General features: G+C 38.8%; 1 protein-coding gene and 1 long non-coding RNA gene across 3 annotated transcripts in view; one reads left to right on the forward strand and one right to left on the reverse strand.

Annotated features, from left to right (window-relative positions):
- Positions 1-27,793, reverse strand: part of DLGAP2 (DLG associated protein 2) — a 1,049,558-nt gene that overhangs the window by 116,162 nt on the left and 905,603 nt on the right. The gene's annotated exons all lie outside the window — the stretch shown is intronic.
- Positions 1-27,793, forward strand: part of LOC143677253 (uncharacterized) — a 96,288-nt gene that overhangs the window by 2,796 nt on the left and 65,699 nt on the right. The window contains exons 3-4 of one of the 2 annotated variants that reach the window (XR_013172479.1): positions 13,086-13,155; positions 18,155-18,297. This is a non-coding gene — a long non-coding RNA (uncharacterized LOC143677253). The remainder of the gene's footprint in view (positions 1-13,085; positions 13,156-18,154; positions 18,298-27,793) is intronic. The other variant, XR_013172478.1, reaches the window with a different exon arrangement.

Consider the following 27,793-nt stretch of genomic DNA (forward strand, 5'->3'; position numbering starts at 1 on the left):
CAGCCATAGCATATCCCCTGTTGGGAGCCCTGTGAATGGCTACTGAGGCAGAACAAATGGTGAAACCCACTGTGTGCTGTTTAGAGAAGGAATTAAAACTAGAAAAAGATATGTACCTTGCCCAGGCAAAAAGGAAGAACTCTCTGACTTACTGCCTTCCCCAAGCGGATGATCAGTTAGAGACTCTGACATGCAGAATGCCCAAATCAGAGGCCAAAAGTTGCCTTGGGCCCGAGTCTGGAGAATGCTAATTAATCCAGAGCGGGACTCAAAAGTTTGGGGTCCCATAAATTCTTCATCTGATGATGAATAGGAGGAAAAAGAAATTTGGGAAGCAGAGGATAAAGTAACACCCCCTTTGTATGCAGTGGTTCCAAAGGTTGCCTCTTTACTACAAGGAATAAGCACTCAATTATGTCATTATCCTTTTGTTTTAGATTTAACTAATGCTTTCTTTAGTATTCCCTTGGATAAGGCTTGTCAACCTGCTTTTTTTTTTTGTCAACCTGCTTTTGCCTTCACTTGGAAAAGAGAACAAAGGACTTTCACTGTGCTCCCACAAGGCTATTTACATAGCCTGATCATCTGTCATGGTCTCCTGGCAAAGGATTTGGCTAAATGGAAAAGTCTTGCAAGTGTAACTCTATTTCACTATTTTGATGATGTTATGTAACCAGTAGCTCTCTTTCAGAACTAAAAGAAGCCTCAGCCTCATTGTTATCTCACCTTAAGATTCGGAGATGGGCAATTAATCACAACAAATGGCAATGACTTGGCTGCTCTATCAAATTCATAGGTGTTGTATGGTTGTGTAAGACAAAAATGATTCCTTCTGCAGTAATTAATAAGGTGCAATGTTTTCCTATGCCACATACATCAAAGCAATTAATAGCTTTTCTAGAACTACTAGGATATTGGTGACCTTTCATTCTCCATTTTGCTCAAATATTAAAACCATTGTATATGCTATTTGAAAAGCTCATACTTGGGGGTTAGTGTGATGCTGTGATACTTTCCAGAGTAATTTGGGCAGAGAATAAAACAGTATTTGCAGTGCTTCCTTGGGGGACTGTGGAAAAAGGTAGAAATATTCAACTTCCCCATCTGGGGAATTCCTGATATTCTTGCAAGTACTGATTTAATAGGTTGAGCCTTTGATCTTGGGACTTGTCCTTATAAAACTTATTTCAGCAGAGGAGAAGCTAAGACTACTATAATTATGCCTAAGAGTCATCCCCAGAGAACCTCTTTTGTGGCTCAGATGTGGCCTGTCTCTTGAAGCCAACTCAGCAGAAACTCACTGCCTTCTCCCCTATGTGGGATATGACTCCCAGGGGTGTAAATCTCTCTGGCAATATGGGACATGATCCCTGGGGATGAGCCTGGACCTGGCGTCATGGGATTGAGAAAGCCTTCGTGACCAAAAGGGGGAAGAGAATGGAAACAAAATAATGTTTCAGTGGCTGAGAGATTTCAAATAGAGTCAAGATGTAATTCTGGAGGTTATTCTTATGCATTATATAGATATCCCTTTTTAATTTTTAGTATATTTGAATAGGTAGAAGAAACTACCTCAAACTTTTGAACTATATTCCAGGAGCCTTGATTCTTGAAGATGTTTGTATAACTATATAGCTTTTATGGTGTGACTGTGCAATTTTGAAAATCTTGTGGCTGATACTCCCTTTATCCTTATGAACAGGTGAATAAAAATATATGGACAAAAATAAATAAATAATGGGGGAATAAGGGGCATGGGATGTTTTGGTGTTATTTTTCACTTTCATTTTTATTCTTACATATTTTTTTAAGCAATGAAAATGTTCAGAAATTGATTGTGGTGATGAATACACAACTATATGGTGATACTGTGAACCATTGATTGTACACTTTGAATGATTATATAATATATGAATATATCTTAATAAAATTGCACTAAAACAAGGTCATACTTGAGAAGACCTCCAGCAGGCTGTTTTTGAAAAAGTAAAAAGGGCAATAGCACAGACACAAGCACTGGGGAGTATAAATCCAGACATACCCTTTGAATTGGATGTAGTCAGACTGATATTGACTTGGGGTGGGATCCGTGGCAGAGGCAACATTCTAAATGAATGCCCCTTGGCTTTTGGTCACAATTATGGAAAGGGGCAGAAAGAACTGAGATAAAGCTCCCTGGAAAAGCAGTTGTGTGCTGCATATAATGCCTTATTGCAAGTGGAAGGACTGATGCAAAGATGCCCAGTCACCTTGAAAATAGCCATCTCTATCCAGGGGTGACCAACCAATACAGCTTCTAAGCTATATACACTGGCAGGGCCCAATTAAGCAGACTGACCAAATGGAAAGCTCACCTGCTACAGCGCAGCATTTTCAATACCAGCCCTCTAAGTACAGATATGCATGAGATTCTCAGGCCAGTGCCCTCTACAAAAGGTTCAACAATAGTTGCTGCAACTGCAATAGCTGTGGAAATGCCCACTATAGAAGGCATGGGTATCATTCCCAAGTCTGCTTGGTACACTTGATTAATCTGCTAGCAGGTAGCCTCCCACATGGACAGCTGCGGCAGTACAACCCAGTACTGACAGCATATGGTGGGAGACTGGCATATGCAAAGCAGCCAATGGGCTGAGCTAAGAGCAGTTATAGATGGTAATAATACATGAACTAGGAGACACGCTAACTTTCTGTACCAAAGCTGGGCTGTTTACAAAGACCTTATAACCTGGATGGCAACCTGGAGAAAGGAAGAATGGAAAACCAAAAGTTGCCCCCTCTGGGGACAAGAATTGTGGAAAAACATCTGGGACTCCTACTGTGCTGTTTGAAGCTATTTTGTACTCCAGAAAAGCCATGTTTTAATGCTGATCCAATCTTGTGGGAGCAGCTTTTTCTTTTCATCCTGATTCAATATTGTTTGATTCTATTATCAAACAGTACTGAAACTTTTGATTATATTATATCCACGGAGATGTGACACACCTGATTGTGGGTGTGACGTTTTGATTAGATGAAGATGTGACTTCACCCATTACAGGTGGGTCTTGATTAGTTTACTAGAGTCTTTAAAAGGGGAGACGTTTTGGAGAAACCTCAGAAATGACAGAGTCAACAGAAACTTCAGAGCAGGGCTGATACAGATGCTGACACAGATGTTTGGAGATGCTTGGAGCCAGCACATGTCACTATGAGATGTTAAGCAAGCCAGAACCTGGAAAGAACCAAGGGAAGCCAAAAGATGAAAAGCCAGCCCTAGCGAAGCAAAGTGAGGAATCCCCACAGGAACAGAGGCTGAAAGCAGTGATCCCAAGAGCAAGGGATCAGCAGATGCCAATCGCATGACTGCTCAGCTGACAGAGGTGTTCTAGACTCATCAGCCTTTCCTGAGTGAAGGTAACCTCTTGTTGGCACCTTAATTTGGATACTTTCACTTCCTTAGAACTGTGAATTTATAACTTATTAAATTCCCTTTAAAAAAGCCATTCCATTTCTGGTATACTGCATTCCAGCAGCTGTCAAAGTAATACAGATTTTGGTAACAGAGAAGTGAGGTGCTGCTGTGGTTTGCAAATATCAAACATTGGAACAACTTTTTAAATGGATAAAGCAAAGATCCTGGAAGAGTTGTGAGGAGCTTGATAGAGAAGGCCTAGAATGATTTGAAAATAGTGTTTGTGGGAATATGGACTCTAAAGATACCTCTGATGAGGATTTAGACAGAAATGAAGAACATGTTATTCCAAACTGGAAGGAAGGTGTTTTAGTCTGCCAGAGCAGCCAGAATGCAACATAGCAGTCATGGATTGGCTTTTAATAAAAGGGGATTTATTTAGTTAAAAACGTATAGTTCTTCAGAGGAAAGGCAGCTAACTTTCAACAGAAGTACTTTCTTACATGGAAAGACACAGGGCGATCTCTGCTGGGCCTTCTCTCCAGGTCTCTGGGCTCCAACAACTTTCCCCGGGGTAACTCCTTTCTGCATCTCCAAAGGCCTGGGCTGAGCTGCGAGTGCTGAGATGAGGTATGCTAAGCTGCTTAGGCTGTGCTACGTTGAGCTTTCTCATTTACGCATCCAGTCAATTAAATTAAGCAATATAACTAGGTATCTTCACCTTACCAAGTTGACACCTGAACCTAACTACCACAATCTCCAATCCTGGCTTTTTCTGAAATGGCTGACTGGTTCCATGTTTGGTTCAATACTCACATGGGACGCTATTCACTGGGATCTCACTTTCTGGAGGCTGAGAATTTTTTAGGCCAGTATTTTGTGTTTTCTTTGTACCCGAGAGTTCAATTCTCAGTTTATCTCTTTCCTCTCATAATTTACTATAAGCTACAAGGAGCAGCCAGACTGCATTTTCATCTCTGGTGTGTTGCATCCCGGCAGCTAGCAAACTAGAATAGAGATCAAGTTATCCAGAAAGGATTTATGGGAAGTCTTATTGTCTAATGGGTATGATCCCAGTATACCACATAGATAACCAATAAGAGTGTTGGGGGATCTGTATAAATGGAACCACTACTAGTTGTGACTAAAAGGGACAGAAAAGGGACAAATTGAGGGACAAATGTCTTCTGAGGCAGAACCACAGAAGCTAAGGTCTGTAACTTTCCAAAGCTGCAAGGGTAAATGATTCTCAGATGTTGAAATCTAATGGAGTTTGCCCTATAGGTTTTCAAAACTATTTGCGTCCAATGACCCCTGCACAACTTTCAGTTTCTACCTATGGAAATGGAAACATGTACTCTATGACTGTCCCTCTTTTGTATGTTGACACCAGATAACATGTTCTGAATTTTACAGGTCCACAGCCAGAGGAGAATTTTTTGCCTTAGGACAGACCATGCCTGTAACAGAATTTGATGAGATTTGGTACTGGTTTTGACTTTGTATTGTTACTGAAATGGTTTAAGATGTGAGTCCACCTATTCTAGGTGTGTCTTGATTAGTTTGCTGGAATCCTTCAAAAGAGGAAACACCTTGGAGGGAGTCAGAGTCAATAGAGAGAGAGCTAACAGAAACTTCAGAGCAGAACTGACACAGAGGTTGATACTTGGAGAACAGAGACATGGATATTTGGAGATGCTTGGATCCCAGCAGATGTCACCTGAGACGTTAAGCAAGTCAGAACCTGGAGAGAGCCAAAGGAAGCCAAGGGATGAAAGCCAGCCTTGGAGAAACAAAGTAAGGAGCCCCCACAGGAACAGAGGCAGAAAGAAATGCAGCCCAGAAGCAAGGGGCCAGCATATGAGTACACAGCTGACAGAGGTGTTCCTGACCCATCAGCCTCCCTTGAATTAAGGTATCTTTCCCTGGATGCCTTAGTTTGAGCATTTTTAACAGGCTTAGAACAGTAAACATGTAACTTATTAAATTCCCTTTATAAAAGCTGTTCCAATTCTGGTATATTACATTCTGGCAGCTTATAAATTGATACACCTATCAAAGATGAAAGATAACTGTCTATCGTGTCCCTGCCCACACTTCCAACCATGTTACCTGGGGATGTGGAAGCAGATGAACTTGTAAGGGTTTGGACATTACAGCTGAAACCAGGAAAGCAGTGGGATGGCTTCATCTGAAGAGCAGACACCAGGGGTATCAAACCCTATGGTGCCTGGTGCAGTAGTTTCAGGTGCTACTCACACACTGGCAGCTAGTGGACATCACTAGAGAGTGCCCTTCATACTCCCTGCACTGACCAGATGGGAGACATTTGCCCATCGTAGGCTCCAGTGACCAGGTGGCAAGCGGATTTCGTTGGTCCTCTTCCACTCTTGGAAGGGGCAAAGTAGGTGTGTTCTCACTGCCGTAGACATGGCCATGGGACTCTCCAGTGGGAAAAACTAATAGAAAATCCACCATATGCCATATGCTGTCTGGGAAAAGGGTAGGTGCCCTCTATGTAGTGCGTACACAAATACACAGTGATCAGGGGATTCCTTTCACTGGGCAAATAACCCAGTCATGGGCCATGTACCAGTAGATCATGTGAACATTTCATTTACCTTATAATCCCATGGGTGTGGGCCTTATTGAAAAAAATGAATGCCTCTTAAAGAAAGAGTTGAAAGATGATAAAAAAAATCCTTGCAATAGTGGACTCAGAGGCTCTATCTGGCCTTAATCCCATGTAACCCATGAGGTGCTGCACCTGTTCCTATTGAAATGCTAATGAAAGAACTGATGCAGGCACTGAGAATACAAATTAAAGGGCCAGTCACTTTAAAGCCTATAAAGAGTAATGACAAGAATTTTTTATTGCCTATACCTCAGACCATACAAACAGGAGAGAATGAGGTCCTTTAGTCTAAGTGCTAGCCTATGCAGCCATGCTGCTTGGAAATTTTAAACCCATGGAGATTAGGAGTCACCCAAAATATTGGTAAACCAACTATCATTTATATTAAAAAAATGTCTGTTAAAAATTTTTAACACCAATCCAGGTATGCTATTCCACAGGAACCAGATTAACAATTGATATAATGGTAAAAGACTCTTAAGAGTTGCAGGGGGAGAAAACCTCCCCATGATATTCCTCTGCCTGGTACCTTATTCCCAACCAATAAAACTCTACCATGTATATTGTTAGATCAGTAAGAATTACCCCTTATTGTTTCCTTAAACATCTTTGTTTTCACACATAGTGCCCTAGCAACACCTTCCTACAGTGGGCTTCAGCAGTAACTCATGCCAACAATCGAATCCAAGGTAGGGTTTGCACAGACTTGCCACCTTTGGGTGCTACTGACCTTCCTTGGACTGTGACCCCTTTGAATTGGACTGTGCGGATTCCTTGCTAGCCTGGAAGAATTCAATGCATTGGAAAAACTGAAAAAGAATGTTCTCATTTAAGACTGAAATCCAACTACCGTCCTGCAGTGAGACCAGGGCTTACAGCTTCTCCCTTGTATGGGAACAGGTGAACAAGCCCAGACCTGTGCTGGGGTATGCTGTATATAATAGTTTAGGGCGGCTGATGGCAGAAGCTGTAACAGTAGACCATTTTGTCCCTTTCTGTGTGGAACGACTTAACGTAGTTCCTAATGTGTGGTAGCTACCCTGTGAATTGTGTAATTTTACTGTTAAGCTACAAAACAATAGGATTTTCCATTGGTAAAACATTTCCAGACAACATGGGACATAGCCTTCTAAGAGATGGCTACTGACCTGGGGGCAATATGGTTGGCTCTATTTACCCTGTAACTGGACAGGATGCTGTATGTGGGGACAGCCCTTATATAAGCCACTATCTTATATAACTCTTTACCCCATACTCCTAATAATTGGGAAATAGTTAAAGCTGGCTATTGAATAAAACATACTCTCTGGTGGTATTATCCTTTAACTATTCTTGCATCAGGTGGAGCTACAATAGCTACTGAAAAACATGTGGCAGCTTTAACCAACACACTGCACAAATACTTAATGATTCCAAAATAGCTATATTCTTGCTAAATAAAGAAAGCACAAAGCTTATTTTTACAAAATAAAATGGCCTTTGATATCCTCACTGCAGCACAAGGCAGCACCTGTGCCTTATTTAATGTGCAATGCTGTTTATATATTTCTGATTATTCGCATAATGTTTCACAAATTTTTAATTACATACAAGAGCACATACATAACACTGATCAATTAGCAATAGACCCCTTGTCAAAATGGTTTAATTCCCTTTCTTGGTCACGGTGGCATCTCTTTGTGGGATTATCTCTCTGTGTGGGGGACTCCTAGTGTTCTGTTGTCTCTTATACCGTTGTGGAATATGGATGCAGTATCTGTCCTATTGTCAACATAGTCTGCTGCACAGGGGTGGATTCTGGAGACCCAGAACCTGGGTCCCCCCTCCATATTGAGAATAAGTTGCTACACATAGCCACCGACAATGGCCAGGACAGAAGTTAAAGGTCATCAGCTCTCGGGGGAGTGGGGGGAAAATGTACAGGTGGAATCCTAAACAAAACATTAAAACCCTCCTCCCTTGGTCATTGTTGAGAGCAAACCATTAGACCCTGTGTCATGAGACCCTGCGGAAACTCTGTTCTCACACCCTGTTCTAGTTTGCTAACTGCCAGAATGCAATAAACCAGAAATGGAAGGCTTTTAAAAAAGGGAATTTGATAAATTGCAAGTTAACAGCTTTTAGGTCGTGGAAATGTCCCAATTCAAGGAAGTCTATAGAAATATCCTATTTAAGGTATCCAGGGAAAGATACCTGGATTCAGGAAGGGCAAGGAAGTTCAGATTTTCTCTCTCAACTGGAAAGGCACATGGCGAACACAATTAGGGCTTCTCTTTCAGCTGGAAAGGTACATGGCGAACACGATGTCATCTGCCAGCTTCCTCTCCAGCTCCCTGTCAGGTGTTTCCTTCTTCATCATCAAAGCTCACTGGCTGGTGGACTCTCTGCTTCGTGGTTCTGCAGCGTACTGTGTTGTGGCTCTGTCGTTCTTCTCTGCTCTCTCTGAATCTCCTTTTTATAGGATTCCAGTAAAGTAATCAAGACCCACCTAGAATGGGTGGAGACACGTCTCCACCTAATCCAGTTTAACAACCACTCTTGATTGAGTCACATCTCCAGGGAGATAATTTAATTGAAGTTTCAAACATACAGTACTGAATAGAGATTAGATGAACTGGCTGCCTCTACAAAATGGGATTAGGATTAAAACATGGTTTTTCTAGGGTACATTCACCCTTTCAGACCGGCACATACCCTATGGGATGTCTCTGTCCTAAACTGTTATATGCTATCCCTTGCACTCGACACCCTTTTGTGGGGCACTGACTTTCATTTTCCAGATAGCCACCACTGGGAAGGATTTCCTGTTTGTAAATTCTGATAAAATCCATGCCTAACTACCTGCCTAGTGTGTTCTTTGGTCTTGGGGCTTCACTGACCTGAGCTCTTCAGAGCTGGGTTGGAATATCAAATGACCCAGCACTTCTATTCCTGAGGAATTCATGACATATGTCCACACAAAAACTTGTACATAGATGTTCCCAGCAGAATTACTTATTATAGCCCTCAAATGGTAACAACCTAAATGTCCATCAACTGACAAATGAATAATTAAGATGTGGTACCTTAATTCCATAGGGTGGAATATTATTGAGCCACGAAAAAGGAATGAAGTATTGATAGTGATTAGTGCCGCAACATGGATGAACCTTGAAAACATTAGGTTCAGTGAAAGATGCCAGTTGCAAAGGACATTATAATGTATGATTACATTTAAATGAAATGTCCAGAATGGGTAAATTCTACATAGGCAGAAATAGAGTAGTGGTTGCCTAGGGCTGGTGGGGTTGGAGGTAAATGGGAAGTATCTTTTGGTGTGATGATAATGTTCTACAATTATGGTGGTGATGGCTGTACTACTCTGCAAATACATTAAAAACCATTGATTTGTATACTTTAAATGGGTGCATTGCATGATATGTGAATTATATCTCAATAAAGCTGTTAAAAGCATGATATGACAAGTATTATACTTAATGTTACATCATTTATCCCATGTAAATTGAAATAAAATGTGTGTTTATAATGTAGATTTGGAAGGAATTTTCAAAAACAAACTGAGGTCCCATTGGTACTTCATAATCTCTCTTAGAATGCCATTAGCAGAAAAGTGAAGGAATTCAGACACATAATTAGCCACCTACCAAATACTTTCATTTTCTTATCTCATTTGATGCTGAGGAAGGTATTATAATTAACCTTGTTTCACAAAGGAAAGAAAATCTTGACAGAGAGTTAAAAAGAGTGGACAAAATTCCCAGAGCACGAGATAGAGTTGAAATTCAAGCATAAAGATATTCTGACTCCAAATTTTGCATCCTATTAAATTCTTTGAAAAATTAGCAATGGACTATTACAACTATATAATGAAGTAATAATTCAGATAAACTCAAAGACTAGTTCAATACCTCGTTGCCAGAAGAGAAAGGTGCGAATTTGTCTCTAGTGCCATCACAGACAGAATAGCTTTAGAGACTTAATGCACCTTGTGCCTCACTTTCTCTCTTAAAATAGAGAACATAATGCCAGCCAGAGTCGTGGGTTTGGAGGAAGGGATGGCCATTGAAATAAACAGGACACAGAAGCCTTAAATTGCCCAACAAATTTCATACTGAAGAAGCATTTTAAGCAAACAAGGATGCAGCAAGTTTTCAAAGCTAATGCAAGAGACATAGACTGGTCTCAGTTGACTGTCAGATTTGTGCCTTTAGGAAAGATTCTTGCAATCAACTGCTTTCTTTAAGTTGTGAATAAAAAACTCAGGAGAATATGGAAAATTGCTGTGGTCCTGAAGGGTCTCAGAAGCCTTATTCTCTGAAAGGAACTATAGTGGCATCCACATGATGGCTAATAGACATGCAAATGAAATGTCTCAATCGTCTTCTGCTCAAATTGTTCAGCCATTCCTAAAGAGAGAAGAGTGTAGGATTTGAAACCAGAAGACCTAGGGGAACAGGAGACTTTCTTTTCTATGCATCCCTTGCTGTACCAATCTGGATAAGAAAACAATTTTCTTGGCCCAAAGTTTCTTTGCTTATGAAATGAAAGCAATAATTCTACCTGCCTCTATTTACTTGCAAGGGTTATTATAAGCCTCAAATGAGGTCATGTAAAAGCAAGTGACTTTTAAACAATGGAGAGTCAAGAGTTTGCTGTGTTGTAATTAACGCTGTCCGTACTTCTATTACTGCTATTTCTAGAAATCAAAGTGATTGCAATGTATTTATCTTTCAAACATCACAAGCACCTTGTAGGTTGAGTAAAACATGAAACATTCTCTGCAGAACTAGATAAATGCTAATCACAATGATTATTAATATTGTGTCTATTACAAATGAACTATTATTTTGCCTTGGATTTCTGCATTATGATTTACTTCTAAGACCACTTTTACATTTGAGATTTTACCAGGTGTTAGGTTGAATTGTGCACCCCACCAAAAAGACATGTTTAAGTCCTAACCCCCAGTATCTGAAAGTGTGGATTTTGGAAATTAGGTTGTTGCAGATGGGATTGGGCGATTAAAGATGAGTTCATATTGGAGTAGAGTGGGCCCTTAATCCAATCTGACTGACGGCTTTTTGAAAAGGGGAAATTTGAATGCAGAGACAGAGACACCCAGGGAAGAAGTCCAAGTGAAGACAGAGGCAGAGACTGGAGTTTTTTAGGCATGTCACAGGATGCCAAGGACTGCGGCCATACTCAAAAGGCAGGAAAAGTCAAGGAAGGATTCTTCCGTAGAGCCATCGGTGAGAGGAGCATGGCCTTGCTGACACTCTGATTTCAGACTTTTAGCCTCCAGAATTGTGAGAGACTACATTTCTGTTGTTTTAAGCCCCCAGTTTGTGGTAACTTGTTGTGGCAGCCCTAAGAAATTAATATACTAAGTAAATAGCATTTATATAAATAAAGCTAACAGTTTATATTTGAAGGCTGATGTCAGGGTGACAAGAAAAGCATCCATTTAAAGGTTTGGCAAATGCCATTCTGTATTAAAATCCTGGGGGTGCTTGCAAATAAGATAGGTTCCTGGATTTAGCCCCAGAGATTTAATTTAGAAGGGTAGGGTCAGCTATAAGTCTGCATTTTTAATAAACATTCTAGGTGATTATTTTGCAGGTGGTACATGGACCAGACCACACGAGAACACAATCTACCGGGACAGAGGGATAGAGCACCCCATTTGGGGGACCTTTCAGAGAATCTGAATTTTCATCCACTTCACCAAGTAATATGAATATTAGTGAAACAACTTTCCTCTGTGTTGGGAGAGGGGATTAATATTTGCATTGTCAGCAAAGTATAATGTATTTATAGCCCATTTTCCCCCCACAGATTATAGTCATGTGTCCTGAGAAATATGTCTGAGTCCATGTAGATACTGACCATATGTACAGAGTCTACAATATCTCCAAAATCAAGGAGAGTATTTCAGTCATTCATCCAGTGGGCCATTTATTTAAATATTTTTCTAAGGATGTATTTTGTACCAACTTGGAGCCATCGGGAATGGAATTTTGTCACTGTATAATCCCTGACATCAGGTGAGGCAGGAATGCAAAGATGGGTCTATGAGGAAATTCTGTGGGGAGGAGAGTGGCAGTGATCAGGAAACACTTCACACCGAGGCAGACTGGAGTTTCATCATTGGCACTGAACCTCATCAAATATTAAATGGTCAAATATTTAACAGCATTTTCCTGCCAGGAGAACACTTAGGGAATATGTAGTCTGGTTCAGAAGCATACTAATTCCTCTACGGGCCCAGTCCCTTAGTCAAATAACCAATAAGACCAGAAATATTTCTTGTTAAACCAGTGAGCTGGGCACTGTGCCCCATCACAGTGGGGGGAAAACAACAGCAAACAAGACAGGTTCAGCCTTTGCTCCTATTCTACTGTGCAGGAAACATGACAACAACGAAATGACGTAATTTCAAATAATGGGCTTGCTGCCTTCCCAAGGCAGACAACAATCTCCAACTTTATAAACAGGCCAGAGCTTCAGGGTGTGGTGAATTAGAGGGGTCTAAATATTCAGAGAAATGTGATCTCAGGAGACCCTCCAAATAGCCTGTGCATTACAGGGATTTGTTAGAATTCTGAGTTCCTGCAAAATAACGCACACATTCAGGAGAATCCTGACAAATAGGACAAAAAAAGATTGCTGGCCAGTCTAACCATGTATATGGCTTATAAATTATAAGTAATTCATTAACGAATTAATTACATTAATGTTCACACACATAATGATACGCTGTCATTAATGAATTCATTCATCTCTTCAATCAATTAATCTTTATTGATCAGTAACTATGCGTTAGGCATTGTGATAGGCGCAATGGGGAAACATAGAAAAAGTCCAAGTCTTCGTGAAACTTATATCCTTGAGGGAAAAAGGCAGATAATAATCATCATCACCGTCATCTAACCCAATAACTTTAGATAATAATTATAAATTAAATTATTATTATTAAAATATAATTAAAATCACAATAATTTTAGTGATGAGCACAGGAAAACTTAGGTCTACATTTAATTATTTCTTTTAATATAGGTGGTGAAAAGAAATAACATAATGGAAACTTTGAAAATAATGGAAAACCCAAAGAATTTTCATCTGATAGGTATGAACTGTAGAAATAATTAGACAGAGCAGCAATGTTTTATGTATTCAGCCTCCATTCCCTCTTCTGGCTATAGCACCCTGATTATCCCTACTTTTTGTCTCTGTGTTTTTGATGAGAGTATCCCATCTTCCGGCGGCACAGGTGGTCATGTGATGAAGGGTTGGCCATTTAAAACCTCACCCTCCCTGGCCAGAGTGATTAGATCAAGCATAGTCACATGACCCAGTGGAGACCAATCTGTTTGGTAAGGCCCGGTTCTGAATAGGGTGCCTATTCATTTCCTGAAGCTTTGTAGCTAAATGTGGTTGGAGGAAAAACATGGTCATGCTAACTGATCTTCCCTTAAATTCATGGCCATGAATCTCCATGGGCTGGGCTCTTCAGGCTCCCTGGCAATCACATTATCACTCCATAGTTCATTTATTCTCCTACTCTCCTTTTAAATCCTATTTCATATCTTTTCCTTTCTTGTTAAATTTCCAACTCTTCTTCTCTGAGTTCCAACTCTCAGCTAACAACCTTAATTCTTGCTTCACTGAAAAGAGACTGCAATAATCAGAGAGGAACTTCTTTATATTCCTATCACCATGTCTACCCACTGCTCAGGATCTGAGTGCAAATACTCTGTGTTCCCTACTGATGGTCTAGAGAAACTGTGTAGGCTCCTATCTAATGCTAACCCCACCCTGTGTTCTAGATCTCATACATACTGCCTAATTAGTAAACATTGATCCTTCCTTCTCTCTTGCATTATCAATTTTCCTCTCCACTCATCATGTTCAACAGCATAAAAACATTCATCTGGAATATATATCCTCTCTTGAACCTACTTCTCCAGACATTTCAGATACCCTGTCTTATGACTCCTCTCCACAGCAAAACTCCTTGAAAGAGCTATCTATACCTACCGTTTCCCAATTCTTCTCCTCCAATTGTCTTGTAAACCCACACTTGTTCCTTTGTATCCATAACCATACTGAAACTCCACTGAATAGTAAAATTCATTGGTTAATTTTCAGCCCTTGTCTTACAAGACCTTTCAATAGCATTTGTTGATCATTTTTGCTCCTCCTTGAAACTCTTCTTCACTGGGCTTTCAGAACATGATACTTTTCTGAGTCTTCTCCTACCTCAGTGGCTGCTCTGCCTCAGTCTCCTTGGCTGGTTCTTCCATTTATCCCTAATTTCTAAATGTCCAGGTACTTAGGACTCAGTTCTTAATTTGTCTCTTTTTATGTTTATCTCTTTATTCACTTTAAGTTTGATCTGTCTATCTGTTTAAATTCTTTCTGTATGTTAATGACTCTCAAAGTTGTTTATCTGACCTAAAACTATCTTGTGAACCTCAGACTCAGACCCAACCTTCTTCCCTAACTAACCTGGGAAAAACTGAACTCTTGATCTTCCTCTACCACCACCTAGGCCGATTCCGCTTGCAGTGTCCTCTATCTCAGTCAATGCCAATGCCCTCTTTTCATTTTTTTAGGCCCCAAACCTTGGAGTCATCGAGTCTCTTTTTCTCGTACACTAAGTCAATATGTCAGGAAATTCTCTAGTCTTTACTTTCAAACTACATCCAGAATCTGACCACTTCTCACCATTTCTACCTCTACCATGCTGCTCAGAGCTGTCATCTAATTCAGTAGGACTGAGATACTGCAGTAGGCTTATAATTGGGCCCTTTGCTTTTGCCCTTATGGCCTTTTCAGGCTAGTTTCAACACAGGAGTCAGTGTTTCTGCTAAAATATAAATTTGATTATTTCACTCCTATATTCAAATCTGTTTGACTCCCTACGTTTTTTAAAGTAATAAGTCAATGTATGTATAATAATGTGGACTACATGACTCTACATAATCTGCCCCTCCCATCTCCTAATCTCATTACCTCTCTGATCTAATTTACCGTCTTTCTTCTCCTGGTTTACTCTATGCTTGCTACACTGGGCTCTGTGCTCCTCCTGTAATAATGAGGCATGTTGTTGCCTTAGGTCATTTGCTTTCTTCTCCCTCTGCCAAGAACTCTCTGTTCTCAATACCCACATGACTGATACTCTGAGCTCAACTACACATTCATAACTCAGCCTCCTCTTACCACCATATTTTTAATAAAACCTCTCACCCCTACCTCCACACACAGGCACTCCAGATCCCCCTTACTGTTAAAATTTCCCCCATGGCACTTATCACTTTTTAATATACCATATAAATTAGTCATTTAATGTTGATTAGTTATTATGTTTATTGTCTTGCTCTGTCAAGAAAGTAAAATCCATATGGGTTGAGATTTCCGTCTGTTTTGTTCATGATATATCTAAAGCAACTAGAACAGTGCCTGGCACACAACAGAAGTGCAATGGATAAATGTTGAATGAATGGTTGAATTGAGTGCCTCGGGACGTGTGTGCTCACTATCAGGAAAGAAGAGCTCTCTTTCTGTCATGGTCACTAACTAGAATGGTGGCGTGTAAGTCTGGAGTAGCTGATGGCTTGGGGAGAATCTGAATGAAGCAAATACAGAGGAAAGCAGAATTTAGACAGTGAGGTTCTGATGACATTATCTGAACCTCAGAGAACTCATGCTTCAAGCCATTATCTTATCCACTGAACAGTTATTGGTTCAATCTTGGTATTCATAAAATGTAGTTATAATTGCTAATCAATACACCTGTGAGAAACACATATATTAAATAGAGTTCCGTATTTATGTACAATTCTTTTTTGTCTTTAGTCTTACAGTATAGCGTGAAAGTATTATTTTCCTAAGTAACTTTGGTTAGTTCTTTCCTTCCTCACTGGGTCACATGTTTTTCACTTTTAACATTGTTAGGTTTCTGTGTTTCTATTTTTATTATATTTTATATCATATGTTTATTGTTTGGGGTATGTGGATCCATTACCATGTTTCTAGGAGTCAGAATTATGCAAGAATATATAGTCAGAGAAGTGTCGCTATACTTCATCCCCACTACTTTCCACTACGTTCTCATTCACCTCCTGTAGGTAACCATTATTTCTAGATGTTTGGCTTGAGGAACAGAGAGGATGACTTTGCCCTTTATTGCAATAGGAAAGACCGGGGGAACAGTAAATTAGTGATGGTGGTAGGGAATCAAGAGTTATTTTTAGGTCAAGTGGCGTTGAGATCCTTATCTGACATTTTTATGGAAACACTGATAGGCAATTTCATATGCAGGACTTGCATTCCAGACAGAAGTCAGAGAGCAATATGTCAATGTTGGAGTCAATAGCCTAAAGATGGTATTTATAGCCATGAAAGAGGATTAGCTCATCCAGGAAGATGAAAGAGAGAGCAGGGAAAGAGGTACTAAATAGTGCCCTTGGACACTACAGTATTTAGAAATTGAGCGAGATAAATTGGCGGAAAAATATACAAGGCAATTGAAAAGATACATCACTGTCATTCAAGCTGGAGATTTTATTTGTGTAGAATGAGGTGGCCATGGAAAAGTGAGATGTCAATGAAATTTTTCAGTTAAAGTACTGAGAGAGAAAAAAATAAAAGAATAGATAGACCAAGAAAGAGGCTGAGGAGGAGTGGTCAGAGGTAAGGGGATATGCAGGAAGTAGTGGCATGAAAACTGAGAAAGAGAACAGGATATCAAGAAGAGAAGCATACAATGCAAAGGGGAAGCTATTTACAACATTTCATGCCATACACCAGCTTCTTTTATAAATGAATAAGAGTTGAAAGTGAAATATTCTTTACTTGACAAAATACAACAATGTACATGTTTCCTTGTCTCTGCTTTCCTTTAGCCATTACCCTAAAAATAAATCCTCCACCGGTGAACTTCTTGAAAGCATTGACTAAACGTTCAGCTTCTCCTTGTCTTTGTATCCACTCCACAATCCACTGCAATTTGACTTCTGCTGAATCACTGGGTCAACAATGATTCTCTTTTAGCCTGATCCAGTATTTTTCAATCTACCTATTTTACCTCTCTGAAGCTTTAACACTTTTTTACTGCTGTCCTTACTGCCATTTTTCTCATCCTTTGGCTTTAATGAAATGACCCTCATGTATTTTTTATACTATTTGCATATTTCGAAGACACAGTCCCTTTCTGTTTTCACTTCCATCTTTTTGGACACTCCTTGACAAGCATTTTTCTCTTTGCTTCTCAGCTTGCTGCTTCACATACTCTCACTAGGCCGAAGTATCCACTCACAGCTTTGGTTACATTCTCTGTTCTTGAGGTTTCCAAACAAAGATCTCTGGTGATGTCCATCTGAATACACTATGTTATGCTGCAGCAACAAAAATTTCCACAATATTGACACCAAATAAAAAAAGGTATATTTTCATTCCTACTACACATTCATTGTGAGTCATCTGGGGACTCTGATTGGTTCTGTCTTCATTTTGAGACTCATGGAATGGCCACTCCACAGAAATTGCTGGTCACCACGGCAGAGGAAAAGAGAGCTCTGGGGGTTTCACACTGCCAATTAAATGTTCATCCCAGAAATGGTAGATACCATCATCATTTCCACTCAAAACTTCATTGGTTACAACTAAGTCATATGGCCCCACTTATCCACACAGGGGAAGAAAGTTCAATCCACCACAGTTCCAGAAGGCAGAGGGCCTCACATACTCAGTAATCAGCACTAGATCTGGTAAGTCTAGACCAGATGAGAAACCTGGGCCTGCAGCCCTGCTGTGGCTCTGTTACCCAACCATTAGGCTGATGGAAAGTACTCTTCTCTACCACTTTAAACTCAATCTGCCCAAAGCTGGGCTTGGTATATTTCCCCTAAATCTGCTCCTGCTTCTGTACTCTTTGTCACATTGAATAGCACCACCGACCCTACCCAAATCTGAATCTCAGGTGTCATCCTATACCAGCCCCTCTTGATCATCTCACATTCACCAAGTCCTGTTAAATTCTACCCCTTTAACATCTCTAGTATCTGACCTAATTTTTCGATTTGCACTGCCACTGCTAATTCAGTCTCTTATATCTCACCTAGATTGCTCGATAGACACTTAATTGTGTCCGCCCAGCCTTGCCTCATCCATTCTATCCTCTGAAGTACATTCAAATTGATCTTTCTAAAATAGAAATCTGCTGCTGTATTCTAAATTCTTCATTATCTCTGTATGACCTTCAGAGGTATGTATTTTCTGTATGACTCAAAAATTTAAAAATTATTAGCCTAACAAACAAAATGACTGGAATAGAGTTACAGAAAAATAGTACTTGGAGTACAGCTCCCTAATAATATCGATAATAATGGCACATGCTTGGCCTCAGTTAAAAATTACCTTCTTTGCAACTTAGCTCATTTAATTATTAGTAAGTACTTGCTTTGTATTAGGATAACTAAGACATTCTCCTCCCTCAAGGAATTTATAGTGAAGTTTAGTGGGGTGAAACAAATGTAAAAACAGGTAAGTTCAATATACATGGCATGTACTAAGAAAGAGTTATGTGCTGGTGAATATGTGGCTACCTTTGTTACAGTTCTTTTACTAGTTAACATTTGAAATTACATATCATGGAGACAGTAAAATATGTGCTTTCATATCAGTCATATTTTTTGACTATTGACTTTTGTAGATTAAGTATTCGCTTACCTGCCATTTTGTAAAATAAGAAGTAACTACTACTGAAGGAAACAGAATTCTTTTATTATTGCAATGTTTAATGATAAATATTGAATATAACAAATAATTTGAGTATGCCCCTGGCATGAATATAAGGGTCAACTGACAGTAAAATCTACCATTCTATTGTGACAGTAAATAATTAAAGTGTTCAGTAAATATTCATCCATTGGAAACTAAAGTAACAGTATAACTGCACCATGTAAAAGATCATATACATACTCTAGTCAGTTTATAATGTTTATCAAACATTCACTGCATGATAACTACTGTGGAATGATAAAAAGAAATGAGAGCATATTGTCCTTCCATTTGAGGAGGTCAGAACTTAATTAGGAACTAAAGGAGCAACAGAAGATTGAAAAACAAGAATAATGTATTGGAAATGACAAAAAGAAAATCGTCACCAAGGGAACTTTCCAACATCAGAAATCATCCAATAATGAAATGGGGAACCAGGGAAAGAAATCCTGTATTTGAAAGTCTGTGGCTTGCTGGACTAGAATGATGTTGAAGGTTCCTTTCAGTTCAAATCTGAGGGTGCTGAGGTCATCATGTACGTCTTTATGAATCAAAGTGCAGTGCGATCACATTCATATTTTAGGAATGATTTTCCTGAGTGGATAAAATAGGGAGGAAATTGGAGGAAACACATGATCTGGGAGAGGAAAGAGAAGTGCATTTTAGACCCATCTTTAATAAATAAAAATTTGAGAAAGTGGGGGAAAAATAGCATGTAAAGGTTTTCATGATTAAAGTGGAGAATTTTAGTGAACATAATCAACTTTACCATAAATAGAAGAAGCCGATGAAATAGAATTTTTTTTGAGAATCTTGATAGATTGGATTCACTGGCAATTGGGAACAACTATTGAGGTGTGACCAGAAAATAACTGTCATTATGTGAAGTTGGCATGGATGCTCTGATTCACAGAGAAATCAGATATTCAATGGAATAAAGCTGGAGAATTATCCTGGGGGAGAAGTGCTTGGATATTTAAGGCCAGTTTAAATGCCACCTCTTCCCTCAATTCTCCTTTTATCCTCCCTCTATCAATTTAGGTGGTAGGAATATCTGTGAAAGCCTATAGCTCTTTAACTCTGTCCTTCTCTGGATACTTTCACCTTGTATTCCATATTTCTAGATTGTATTAGAATTGCTTATGTAGAGGCACAGGATCTAGAATCAACATAAAATATTTACAGATATCTGCCATGTGTCTGGTTCTGCTCTAGATACGAGGGGAACAAGACAGCCAATTGATTTCATAGAGGTAAGATTATTTCCTCTGAGGGGAGTAGGATGGGCAATAGGGCAAAGGTAAAGAAATTGAAAAAGAAAATAAGTAAGGAAGCAATTGTATGAACAAGATAGCTTCGTATAGTACTAAACACTATGAAAAAAATAATTCTAATAGGTACTAAGAAGCAGGAAAGAGTATGAGGACAAATTTCAGTGAAGCAGTGAGAAATGATTTCTCTCAAGCGGTGACATCTGAGTTGAGACCAGATTGATACGAAAGAGCAAAACCTGAATGCAAAGACTTTTGTGTGGTGGGTCATGTGTAAATCAGAGTAGCCCCACTGCTCACTCATGTCTGAAGCAAGCAAGTGATTAAACCTTTTCTAGCCTTAATTTTCTCATATATAATATAGAGATAATGACGCTTACTCTGAAAGATTGTCGTGAGAATTAAATGTGATGATGTGAGTAAAGCACTAAACACAGCCTAGAACATGGATGTATACAATTAATAGCATTTATTATCTATATACTTGTGTATGTGCATTTATGTTTGTAGAGACCTATAAAAACTCACAGCGTTGGGTGCTGAGTGAAATTTTTCCTGTTGCCCTGGATTAACAGACTAGATTCAAAGCTGATGATGCCAGGTATTAAGAACATTACATTCTAGGTCAACAGCTGTTAAGGACAGCCTCCTCCATTTCAGGAGAAACAGCTCTACACTGCCAAAGCCATCCCATCCGCAGCTTCACACAATAGTCAATATAAAGGTCAGATATGAGAAAATAGCAGAGGCTACCTTTTGAGAGAGTAAATTGTGCCTGAAGAGGGTTATTATTCCCTTCCATTGGGAGAGGGGAATGGAATGCTTTCTCTCCAACGAAGCCAAGTAGAAGGCCAAAGGAAATCATTTATATAGATCAGGAGATGCCTGAATAAACTGTCTCCCTTCTGATGACATTGATGGGCCCTCCTGTCTTAATGTTGATGAGCCAGGGTGCTGCTAGGGCATGAAGGAGGGCCAGAGAGAGATGTCAGACCTGAGAGATGGGGTATCTGTGATCTGGTCTGTATGTCTACCTTTTGGTCTATAGCAATTACATGTATATTCCCCACAGGTCAAATAGACATTTAAAAAGTGTCTGGGTTTGAGTCCTTTTACCCACACTGCTCCTGAAAACAGAGCTGCCCAATGAGTATAGCATCTGAAAAGAGGCTGTGGGAATTAGCCTCAGGCAGTAGTAGGGTTCTGAGCAGGAAGTGGGGAAACTGAGTTATCTTTTCCATTCTAGGGAACAATGGAAGGGGGAGACCCACCTCAGGATGCTTAGATGAACTAAAAAATGTACCAGCCAAAGAAACAACCCTAAAAAAAAAAGTGACAATCAACCAAGAGAGTACCTCAATCTTGGGCAGTCTACTAAGAAGCCTTCTTTCTACTTCCCCCATCCCACTGCTGTAGAAGCTAGCACTGGGAACAGTGAAGGCTAGATGAAATTGCATGAGATTAGACCTTTATGCTGTAAATCTCTTCTGTAAATTGTGATTATAGATGTCCCCAAAGCTTCATCTTTCATCCTTATAAGGGGAAGGAAAGAAAAGAGCTTTGAATAGGATAAGAGATTGAAGTTTTAAAAATCAAGCCTGTCTGGATAGTGCCTATAACTTTATGGACTCAGTCTAAGAAAGTCTTAGGCATGTCCTTACTGCAGCTGCTGGGATGAGAAGATTCTTGAGTTTGGTGAAAATGGATAAAATGTTTTCATATTAATATTCCAATCTTTTGAGTCTCCTTAATAACCCCAACACCAGAATCACATATCTTTTTTTTTGACCCTTTACCACCATCTAAGATGGTGGATGGCTGGATGGTTTAAACAATGATTTAAAGGGATGCAAATCCACCATTTACAAAGGGTGATCACGGTGGTGATATCTATATGAAGACTGGGGATTCAGGAGCATAGAGTGGCTATTTGGATCGTAGCAGAATATAAGTAATATTAAGCAATAATAAGACAGTTGGAGAAGATTTGTGCATTACCAGGACTCAGAAGAAGGGTAGATGTGACTTTGATTTTTTAAGTAAGAATGGTAGAACAAGAGTGAAGGCAACTAAATTTCTTAGAGGAATGACTGTAAAACTCAGCTAATTATGAAATTAAAGTATAACTTCTACTTGGAATAACACTTTCTCTTTGTTTTGGAAACCTAAAGTTACCCGTTAACTAAATAAGTTGATTTAAAGAGAAATAATTGAGAAAAATAAATCAAATTTCAACTGAGTGATATATATTTCTGAGTAGTTGACAGGAAAAATAGTCATTATCATCCAGTTGTAGGAAAATTACAATATGTTTGGCCAAGGATTCCAGCAGAGGAAAAGCATCATAGAACTTGAAATAAGGCTTAGAAACATGGTTTAATAATTATAAATATATATGTTGCTGCTATTTTATACATACTTCGTTATCTTGGCTAGTGATATAATGCCTCTATTCTCCAAACTATAAACGATAATCTTTGGAGGTGGAAGTAATCTTAGAGAGCTTCTAGCTTAGTAATGCTCAATGCTCATTCCTTACACTCCATCACGGAAATTGGGTTCTCTGGTGATAACAGAAAATCCACTATACTCAAGGACAACTATCTATTTATAAACAATCTGCTATTGCATTTGTCATTTAAAATAAGTTTGGCAACGCAAAATGTGGTAATATCATTGGGAATAAATTTCATTTCTGTGACTTTAAAACACACATAAAATTATAATTCCATTTATAGCTGAAAAGTATAATAAAGCCAGTGAGCATAAATTTATTACTATGGTAACTTTCCAACACAAGGATAATTCATTTTTAAATACAGTCTTATTATTGAAAAAACAGCACTTATAGGTTACAAGGGGGCTTAGAAGACAATGAAAATGATTTTCAACATCTTTTTTTTTATTTGAACATGCTCTTTTGCAGAAAGTTTAGAAAATATTTAAAGAAAATAAAAATCAGTTGTAGGTCCACCACTCAGAGGAAACTATTACTAATATTTTGATGCATACCTGCATTAGTTTCCTATTGCTGCATTACAAATTGCCACAAATTTAGTGGCTTAAAACCATACTTGTTTATTAGCTCACATTTCTGTAGTGATGCATGGTGTGATTGAGCTTGTTTTTTTTTTTTTTTTTCTTCACTATATCACAAGATTAACATCACTGTGTCAGCCAGACTGAATTCTTATCTGGAGGCTCTGAGAAAAAAACATATGTTTCCCAGCTCATTCAGGTTTTGGCTGAATTCAGTTCCTTGCAGTTGTGTTACTGAGGTTCCCATTTCACTGCTGCCTGGCAGCAAGGGTTGCTCTCAGTTGCTTCAGGCTACTAGACCTCTTCCCCATGGCTTCCTCCATCGTCAAGTCATCAATGGCAAGTTGGTTCTTGTGCTTCCAATCTCTGACTTCCTTCAAGTTTAGAATTCAGGTTCATTTTACTTTATCATGCCCCCAAATCTTACAGATTTGCCTCACCCTTGCTCTATCCTCTTTACTCAATGCATTCTCTATGAACTTAAAAGTCAGTACCCTGACAGCCACTCAAGTCTGATTCATAAAGAGAAAAATCTTTCTGACTTTTTATAGAAGTAGTCAACTGATATATCTGTGCTGCTCCTATTAGACATTGGGAGTCTACAAGTAAAGGAAGTGGTTCATTTTTAAGGGATGAATGATTGCTTTCAACACTCCTTTGCTCAAAGGTGGAAAATTCTTTGTCTGTTATGATATGAGAGCTCAGTAAGAAATCACGAGATGAACATTCCAAAGGACCTAGGATACTGTATCATAAATAGCATACCATGATTAGATGAACAGTAGCAAAAAATGCCTCACTGGTAGACTGAAGAGTTAGCAAGTGCCTTTCATAGCTGTGAGTGTTGTCAGGAATGACTTGACTTCTTGGAGAATTGAGAGCTCAGAAATGGGAAAAGTTGGAAAACGATGATATACTATATCTCTAGGTCTAGGTTACTACCAAAAGGAAGGGCTGAAAAGAAGGCTAAATGAATTGCATACATATTAATGTTATATTTTAAAATATATTTAAAAGTTTAAAAAGTAATTAAAAGGAAGAAAATTAACGGTGCCTATTTTTATCCTCATAAAATTATCTCTTTCACTTAATTCACCCAACTCAAAATACAGTGAAAGTGGAAAGCAAAATGAAAATTTCAACATATCTAGAAAATGATGATTCAAAAGCATCACATATATAGATACATACATAAATAAAAGATGTAGCTGAAGATACATTTTTAGTAAATTTTGTAAGCACTTTCATTACAAAATTAGCATTGAATTGAAGAATACAACACAATTGATTTAATGAAAACAAAAGGAGAAAAAGTAAGAGCAGAAATCAATGAATTAGAAAAAAGGAAAACAATAGAAAATTATTAAATAAGTCCAAGAGCTGGATATGCGATCTGGTCCTTAAAATGCTCTCTGGTCTCATTTCAGACCACCATCCTCTTCTCTCTCGACAATCCCCCTGAAGTTGACAGACTACTGTCTGTAGTTAAGTTTATTTTTCCTGGTAGCCAAATCTATAAGTATATTACAAGATCTTTATTTCTTGAAATTGAGTGATTTATACAGATGAATGACTTGACAATGGATTTCTGCAAAGGAATGGAGTTTTGGGTGAGGCTAGATTATATAAAATTTGGAGATTCTCAATGTGACCTAAGAACAGTTTTATCAAGCTGTTCTTCAGAATTATGCTCTTTCTAAGATGATGTCCCATTATGTTTTCAGGGTAATGGTCATGGGCCAAAAGTACTGACTTTACATTTCCAGAGAAGGCACTGAAAAAAAAAAAATAGAGCATGTGGAAGGTAAATCTGTAAGATTTGGGGGTACAATTAGGTAAAATTAAACCTACTTTTAAACTTGAACTTTATGGAAGCTTTATTGGGGTGGAGGGTTAAACTAATTATGGATAATCCCTGTCCTGAATACTCTTCATTCTAGTTTGGCTCCTCTTAGCCCTACCAATGAGGATAATAAATTTACAGGGAGGTATACCCCAAGAGAAATTCCCTATGGTGCTGCCAAGAAGAGAATACACTGGCAATAAGTATGTGGGTGGCTGCACATTAACAAAGAAATATTTTATTTGAAACATTATTTGCAAGAAGGCAAATTTAGATGAAAATTCCATAATAATAAAGAAATGGATACATAGCCTATCCATATATTAAAATACAAGGTAGCCACTAAAATATTTGAGATACGTACTGTCATAGAAAAATATACATGATGGATGGTTGTGGTAGGTAGGATTTTGGTGTCTATTGCCTTCACTTCCTAGTGTATACCTATGAATATATTACATGGCAAAAGGGAGGATGGTTACAATGGAATTGAAGTTCATAATCAGCTGACCTTAAAATAGGGAGGTTATCCTGGATTATACAGGTGGATCCACTGTAACCACATGGACCCTAGAAAGGAGGAGAGGAAGGCAGAAATGTCAGAGATGCAACCTAACATAATCGCTGCTGGCTTTGAAGATGCAGAAGGCAGCCATGAACCAAAGCATGTTAATGGCCTGGAGAAATTGGGAAGTACCCTTGGTTGACCTTCACAGGACACAGGAACCTCTGCCATACAGCAGCAAAAACGTGTAAGGAAAATAGGTTTTTCCCTAGAGCCTCCAGAAGGCAACACAGCCCTGCTGACAACTTGATTTTTAGCTCAGTAAGATCCATGTCAGGCTTCTGACCTACAGAATTATGAAATAATAAATCTCTCTTGTTTTAAGCTGCTAAGTATATGGTAATCTTGACAGTAATATAAAACTAATAAAATATTTGAGGGGGGAAAAAGGGGAAATTAAAGAGTTACATGCATAATATGATCCCATTTTTGTTTTAAAATGACATATACAGGGTGGGCAATAGTGGTTCAGTGGCAGAGTTCTTGCCTGCCATGCCAGAGACTTGGGTTCAATTTCCAGTGCCTGTCCATGGAAAAAAAAAAAAAGAAATATAAAAATGACGTATTTTTATAGGCATACATAAAAGTGTGGAAGTAAAATGTAAAATTTTTGGCAGTAGATACTCCCTTCTACTTTATACAATTATGAGTTGTGGTAACTTTTCACAATAAGTATAAATAATTTAAAAATCAATTTAATAATTAACTAATTTCATTAATTAATGGTGTGTTTTACTCGATAAGCTGCTGGAATGCCATATACCAGAAATGGAACAGCTTTTTAAAAGGGAATTTATTAATTTGCAAGTTTACAGTTCTAAGACCATGAAAATATTCAAACTAAGGTATCCAAGGAAAGATACCTTGATTCAAGAAAGGGAAATGGGTCTAGAACACCTCTGTCATCTGGAAAGGCACATGGCAACATCTGCCAGCTAGCTCTCCTGGTTTCATGTTTCATAAGGATTCCTTGGGGTGTTTTCCTTCTGCATCTCCAAAGATATCTGGAAGGCTCTCTTGGCTCTGCTGGCTCTGAGTGTTTTCCAAAATGGCTCCCTGTTAAAGGGCTCCAGTAAGCAACCCTACCTTGAATGGGTGGAGACACATCTTCATGGAAACCATCTAATCAAAAGTTACCACCCATAATTGGGTGGGCCACATCTCCATGGAAACAATAAAAAAGATCCCACCCAGCAATACTGAATGAGGATTAAAGGACGTGATTTTCTGGGGAACATAATAGCTTCAAAGCAGCACATGGTGTTTTAGGAACCTGGCTACAATATTGCCAGGCTGGATTGTGAGAGACTTAGTGCCACTTAGATTTGGACAAGGACAGATCAGCATATTACTAGGAGAATTTCTTGCTAGGTATGACCTCTCTAAGCTGCAGTTCTAGTTTGTTCTGCAGTGGCATATTTGGTTAACAAAACAAATGCTTATGTGTTTTGTGAATTACGGCTTTTTGAGTGTGCAGTTCCCCATAAAGGGGTTGGATGGTGATTGGTGACAAGGACCCCAGATGCAGCCCAGAGACTGATGGTCCTAGTGGATATTTATTAATAAATGAAGAACTGGGGTTTTAGGAGCTCCTTCTTAACTCATCTTCATGAGGTGTAGTTACGGCAGGCTAGAAATGAGATACCAAAGTAAAATACTGGAAATTTAGAAAGAGTAGAAAGGAATAAATAAAACATAGAATTTAAAATGGGAGCTTTAGAAAAGTAAAAACACTGGGAGAAAAGTTGGAATAAGACTATAGTGCTATAGTGCATATAGAAACAGAAAAGAAACAAACCAACTAAAATCTGAGAAACCTACTAGAGAAACAATTAAAACTAAATTAAGAGATGTGTGGGTGAGAAACTTGAAATTCCTTCAAAGACAGACTCCTGTTGAGTCTGCAAAGTTTGCCATGGAATTGCTTCCCTTCTGGGCAGAGACCTGAGGGGCAGAGAGCCAGGTGTCATTCTTGCACCTTCAGTCCTTTACCTCCAATTCAGTGGATTGCTTCTCCATGGAAACGTATGGTTTCCCATTAATGCACACTTAAGGTATGTGATATTTTCAAGGAGTCTAGCCTCTGGTCCTTTTCTGAACAAAATAGAAGCGTTTAAGAAATAGGTGAATGTGAATCAGCCTTATGCACATCTTTAAAATTGATGATCTTTATTTTTAGACAATTTAAAAATGATTATTTTACTGATGCTTTAATAGCAGTTCATTTATTTATTTATTTATTTTTACATGGGCAGGCACCGGG

This window comes from Tamandua tetradactyla, chromosome 3, assembly GCF_023851605.1.
Source record: "Tamandua tetradactyla isolate mTamTet1 chromosome 3, mTamTet1.pri, whole genome shotgun sequence".
Taxonomy (NCBI): Eukaryota; Metazoa; Chordata; class Mammalia; order Pilosa; family Myrmecophagidae; genus Tamandua; species Tamandua tetradactyla.